Raw genomic sequence first — 6934 nt, 5'->3', positions numbered from 1 at the left:
CACAAGGTTGATTAGGTTGGAAAAGAAACCCGAGCTTTACCACCATTTTCACTGACTGACTACACGCATGAAAGTCAGGGGTTGACTAGAATATCTGAGCTGGGAGTAAAGCGGAGTGAGGTTACAGTTGGTGGCACATGCTGAATTATGAGGATTGTGGGCCAAGGTGGCCAATGTGGGCATTTGTAGGACAATTAAGCTAAGGAACTAGGTTAGGAGAGAGAAGAGAGGTGCAGAAGGAGGCAAAGAAGGGCAGGTGGGGAGTAGAAGGGAGAGACTCAGAGACAAACTGGAAATAACAGACTCCATTCCTGACAGCTCTTCCATTTCCCATCCTAGAGTCTTTACTTCCTGCCCATGAATTCCCATGGGCTCTCCCCACATCTTACTTGAACCAAGTTGAGGGGTTCTTTGTTCCTCATACTTGGACTGTATATTCTTGAGGATGGCCATTGAAAAAGCAAAAATTTCCTTGAGTGCATTTGGAAACCACAGCCAGATTTGTGCAGTCTTTTCCACTGGAATTAAAGAGTGGGTTTTCATGGTTTTAGTGTATGAAAGAAAAATGAGTTTCAACTAAATGTAGTCTCTTGGATTGGATCCTGGAACAGAAAAAAGGATCTTGGTGGGGGAAACTGGTGAAATCTGAATAAAGTCTGGAGTTTGGTTAATAATCATAGTCACTGTGATATCTTAAATTTGACATGTACCATGGTTATGAAAGATGTTAACATTAAAGCAAACTGGGAAGAGCATACAGTACCTGTACTATCTCTGCAGCTTTCTTATAGGTCCAAACTTATTCTAAAATAAAAAGTATGTTTCAGGGCACCTGGGTGGCTCAGTCGGTTAAGTGTCCAACTTTGGCTCAGGTCATGATCTCACAGTTCTTGGGTTTAAGCCCTGCCTCAGGCTCTGTGCTGACTGCATAGAGCCTGGAGCTCACTTCCAGTTCTGTGTCTCTCTCTCTGCCCCTCCCCTGTTCACGCTCTGTCTCTCTCTGTCTCTGTCTCTGTCTCTCTCTCAAAAATAAATAAACATTAAAAAAAATTTAATAAAAAAATAAGTATATTCTTAAAAATAGGTTTCAATTCCTAGATAGAGAAGAAAATAGAATGATGGAATGGAAATAGCAACAATAATAGGGGTCAGGAAAACTAGGGTCAAACCTGGAGAAGCTTGGTTTAAGTCCATGTTTGGCTTCTTCCTAGCTTTGCAGCCTTGGCCAAAACACATCAACTCTCTGATCTTCAGTTCCCTCACAAATTCATAGTGCCATTTTCAGAAGCAAACGACGACACTGACAATGACGGCACAGCAGGATGAGCCAGGGCAGTGGTGTAGGAGGGAGAGGGAGCTGGACTGCATATGAATGAGTTCAACCCTTGGCTTGTGGTACTTACTTTATGCACATTGACAAATAAAAAGATCGCTGTCATCCATGCCATGACTATAACCCCTTCAGGGATACACATTATATACATAGAAAATTACATATCACTGTGTACACACATTTCCTGGCTCACCTTTCAGGTAATATTCTGTCACTGGCACTTTTAGTGTTTGTAATCATCATAAATATTTTAACTGCAAATTAAAACACATATATATGCTTACATTTATGTCTCCAGTGCTTACAGTCGGTTATATATAAATATAAATATATAAATATAAATATATATATTTTTATATATTATATATATATAACATATACATATAAAACATACTATGGTAAATGTGGTGGTTTGGCATATGTAATATATGCCAATATAACATACTGGTCAAGATGAAGGCTACAGAGTCAGGCTCTGGGTATGAATTCTAACTCCACCACTTACTGTGTGGTGCCCTGTGCCTCATTTTTCTCACACAGGGAAAAGATGGAATGTACTTCAAAAGACAATTGAGAGGGGCACCTGCATGGCTCAGTTGGTTAAGCTCCAGCTTTGGCTCAGGTCAAGATCTTAAGGTTCTTGACTTCAAGCCCTGTATCTGGCTCTGTGCTGACAGCTCAGAGCCTGGAGTCTGCTTCAGATTCTGTGTCTCCCTCTCTCTTTGGCCCTCCCCTGCTTGCACTCTATCTCTCTCTCTCAAAAATAAATAAACATTAAAAAAATGTTAAAAGAGACTCTTAAAAACTGAGAACAAACTGAGGGTTGATGAGGGATGGGAGGGAGGGGAGGGTGGGTGATGGGTATTGAGGGCACCTGTTGGGATGAGCATGGGGTGTTATATGGAAACCAATTTGACAATAAATTTCATATTAAAATAATAATAATAATAACTATATCAAATAAGTGCAAAAAAAAGGTTAAAAGAAAAAAGATAAAATATTGGCTTTTATTAATCTAATTTTTAGTTTGTAATAATTTAAACATTACAGGAATGTGAAAATCCTCCAGAATTCCACCCAAAATATTCACTATAACAGTTTGGTGCCTATTTCTCCTCTCTCCCTTCCCGTTTGGGGTCTTTGTATTTTTCTAGTCCATTTGTGTGGACTCCTTGTGTTAAAAATAGTAGTCCTTTGTCTTTATATTTTTTGAATATTTCCCCCAATCTATTGCTTATTTTTTGTTTTGACTATTGGCTTGGAACTTGCATGGAGGTTTGATAAACATGATTTCATAGCCTATGTGAGTGAGATTTCTGTCCATTCCCAGCCTGATTTCCTTTTCTTGAGGAAGCTGAGGGGCAGTGTAGATAGTATCAAGACCTCAAGCAAAAGGGCTTGATTTGGGTGCTTAGTGTCCTGTCCATCATGGTGGCACCTTCTGGGATGTCCTTATTCCCATCTGATCTGTAGTTGTGAGTCCATGCAGGTCCCATCCTGAGGCCTCTTCAGATCCGCTCTCTGCCAGTGCCACGACTGGCCATTTCCTGGTCACATCAATGATCCTGTACTGTTCTGGCAGGTGTTTGGACCTGTGGGAAATGCTTAGGCCAGCTTGGGCCTTCTCAACCCGTATAAGCCCCACACTATTTCTCCTCTACTCTCCTGCACTAGGCTAAATTTCAGGAACTCTGGGGTCTTCTTGAGGTTCCTTCCAATTCTTTAGTTTACAGATGCATCTTCCCAGGAAGTACCAGGCCCTGTCTGAACAACCTTTTTAGGTAGATGAATATTTGTATGCAAGAAGCTGGTGGGGGTAGGGAGCCATTCAGAACGACCAACAACTATGATGGAGCAGAGGGAAAGATTGAACCAGTGCTCAAGTGCAGCAGAGGCTTCTACCAGTTCCTAAGGGGGCTCTGAAGCTGGATGGCCCCTCAGAGTCCTTCTAAGGTAAAGCAAGTGGGCCATACCTGTGTTCTTTCACATAGAAGAATTGTTATTATTGGTTGTCTCTAGGGAGGGAGTGTACTCTTGTTCTGGGCAGCCTTTTGCACATCCTGGGGAGGGACTCAGGTGAGAGCCATCAGATGTCAATACTCCAGGAAGCTGGAGGGAATGAGCATTCAGTCCTGGAGGGGGGATGTGGGCAGTGACCACAGTGTTCCCCGTGGTGCCTCACTGGCCTTTGAGCTTTCTTTGTGCCCCTGGCTCCTCTCTCTTCTCACTCCTCGGGCTACAGAATCTTTATCTAGTCTAGAGGCATAGCCTGGCTTTTTTATAGTCTTCCTAATTTATTGTTTGCCCTGAGGCCTTGGATTTTGAAACTCTAAAGCCAAAAATGAGCGTCCTTTGTTATTCACATTCTGCTGTGTCATCCTTTCCTGAGACAACAGAACAAAATGCCTAGCCACCTAAATGTGGGGCTGGGAAAGAGTGACAGGAAATACCAGAACAAAGTTTCAATATATTACCCTGCATCATGCTGAACACAATACACAACGTGTATTTAATATTTACATGATGCAAATCACCCAAAATGATGCTCCACAGATTCTTCTTACCTGGTGAGGGCATAAGAGAGGGATTCTTAAAAGGGTACCAAAGCACACCTTGCTAGGGAAAACCTTTCAGAATCTTCAGGGGATGGGATGAGAAGGGATGGGTAAGGTCTTTATATTTAGCCAAAGGGAGCACAGATTTATAAATTTTAGAACATTGCAAAAGAGTGAGATCTTTTCAGAGGCCGGAAGACATGGGATCCAGAGAACAGGATAATTCTTGACAAAAGGAGGGAAGCCTTTTCCATTTGAATTAGAGGGGAGGAGGAGAGTGAGAGGTAGATGGGGGTAATGGCAGGGCATGGTGGAGTCTCCTTCAAATGGTGTCTTTTCAATAAGAAGCTGGAGGCAAGGTTATTCCATGCAAGCAAAGGAGGAAATGCTCTCCTGCAATGAATTTTGACAAGAGAACTTTGAAATAGCTCCAGGAGAGCATAAGAAAGTCCTTCCCTGGGACAGGGAAGGAAGTGTCACTGAGCAACACAAGAGCTGAACATAAAGGCATTACTCACTGAGGTTGGGAGTTTTTCTCAAGCAGCACTGACCAGAACAGATGTGGACCCAGATAAGGAAGAGTGATGATTGATAAATTAGTGGATTTTTTATTACTTCAAAATTGAAATATTGGGGCGCCTGGGTGGCTCAGTCGGTTAAGCTGCCGACGTCGGCTCAGGTCACGATCTCGTGGTCCGTGAGTTCGAGCCCCGCGTTGGGCTCTGTGCTGACAGCTCGGAGCCTGGAGCCTGTTTCAGATTCTGTGTGTCTCTCTCTCTGACCCTCCCCCATTCGTGCTCTGTCTCTCTCTGTCTCAAAAATAAATAAACGTTAAAAAAAAATAAAAAAATAAACAAACTTAAAAATTTTTTTTTCATTTGCGTTATAATTGACATATATTAGTTTCAGGTAGACAACAGAATGATTCTATATTTGTATATGTTGCAAAATATTTTTTACTTCAATTGAAGTATAACACTTATGGAAGATTGCATACATCATGTATAGCTTGATGAATTCACACAGTGAAGGCACCTGTGTACCCAGCATCCCAGAACCCCCTATATTTATTTTCTAGGCTGCTTCAACAAATAACCATAAATGGGGTGGCTTCAAACAACAGAAACTTCTCTCAGTTTGGAGGCTAGAAGTCTGAAATCAGGGTATCTGCTCTGGAGGAGAATCCTTCCTTGCCTCTTCCTGGCTTCTGATGATTCCCAGCAGTCCTTGGGGCTCCTTGGCTTATAGTTGCTTTGGTCTTTGCCTCCAACTTCACATGGCCTTCTTGCCTCTGTGTGTTTCTGTGCCTCTATGTCTCCCTGACCTCACATGGCCTTCTTATAGGGCACCAGTCATTGAAGTTAGGACCCATCCTCACCTGGTATGCACTTAACTAATTACATATGCAAAGACTCTATTTCTGAGGTTCTGGTGAGGTTTTGAGTTTGAGGAGGACACTGTGCAACCTAGTATACCCTCTTTGTGTACCTTTCCAGTCACTAGATCCAAATTTATTTTGATTGTTGTGGGTTTTTACCACATGGCATAATGGAAGGCAAATGGAGTGAGAAAATTGGAAGTATAAACAAAGAATTGTGAAGCATGGACTCTAAGTGAGGTTCAGAATAAAGCAAAGACAAGAGATAAACAGGTAGATGCGGTAAGAAGCAGAGGGGTCAGGATTCAAGGTTTTGAGAAGGTCAAGGAAACGGGCCTACTGGGCTAACAAAAGAAGACACACAGAAGAATAGGGGATTGTGCCAAGTGAATGGCCATTTGAGTTTGACTGTTTTTGCTCTAGATGGCTCCAGTAAACTACCTGTTCCAGAGTTATTTGTACATTGTTTTCATCACTAGAACTTTAAAGTATTTTTACTCTTAAAAATGCCTAGGCCCTTAGGGTTATCTTTTTTCAGAGCTTTCCTTGATATTCTGAAATATCAAACTTAAACTTCCAGATTAACTTTAAAATTGTGTTATGTTGGGATGCCTGGGTGGCTCAGTCAGTTAGGTGTCTGACTCTTGGTTTCAGCTCAGGTCATGATCTCACAGTTCATGGGTTCAAGCCCGGCATTGGGCTCTGTGCTGGCAGCACAGAGACTGCTTGGGATACTCTCTCTCCTTCCCTCTCTGCCCCTCCCCTGCTCGCTTGCATGCATGCACACATACATGCGCGCTCTCTCGCTCTCTCTCTCTCTCTCTCTCTCTCTCAAAATAAATAAATAAACTTTAAAAAAATATATAAAGATAAGGCTGTGAACATAAAAAGAAATCAAGGCTGATACATGTTACAACATGGATGAACCTTGAGAATATTATGCCAAGTGAGAAAGACCAGATGAGAAAGGCCACATATGTTATGATTCTATTAATGTGAAATGTTTAGAATAGGCAGATCCATAGAGAAAAAGCAGTGGTTGCCAGGAGCTGGAGGAAGAGGGGTATGAAGAGGGACTTCTTAATGGGACTTCCTTTCGGCAAGATGAAAATGTTCTGGAGCCAGATAGTAATAATGGTTGCACAACATTGTAAATATACTAAATGCCACTGAATTGTACACTTAATGGTTAAAATGGTGAATTCTGTTATGTGTATTTGTGTGCAAGTGCACACATACACACATAACACAGCTCAAGACTGTGAAAACAGGGAAAGCAGGTGCAGGGTGTTCATTATAATTGCCACCTGCCCAGGACATAGACCAGGCCCCACACCCTGGCCAGGCTCATTCCTCTGATTCTTTTTTTTTTTTTTTTTTTTAACATTTATCTATTATTGAGAGACAGAGCATGAGCATGGGAGAAGCAGAGAGAGGAAGAGACACAGAATCTGAAGCAGGCTCCAGGCTCTGAACTGTCAGCACATAACCCGACACAGGGCCCGAACTCACAAACCGTGAGATCATGACCTGAGCCGAAGTCGGATGCCTAACTGACTGAGCCACCCAGGCGCCCCTCATTCCCCTGATTCTTGACCAGCTATACCTCTGCAGGAGGGACTCATGTGTCCTATCCACAGGTATGGAGTGATGGCCTCTAAGTTTCCT

Source organism: Panthera tigris, chromosome B1 (assembly GCF_018350195.1).
Source record: "Panthera tigris isolate Pti1 chromosome B1, P.tigris_Pti1_mat1.1, whole genome shotgun sequence".
In the NCBI taxonomy this organism is placed as follows: domain Eukaryota; kingdom Metazoa; phylum Chordata; class Mammalia; order Carnivora; family Felidae; genus Panthera; species Panthera tigris.
The sequence above is the reverse complement of the archived record's forward strand: the minus strand, read 5'-3'. Positions refer to the sequence as shown.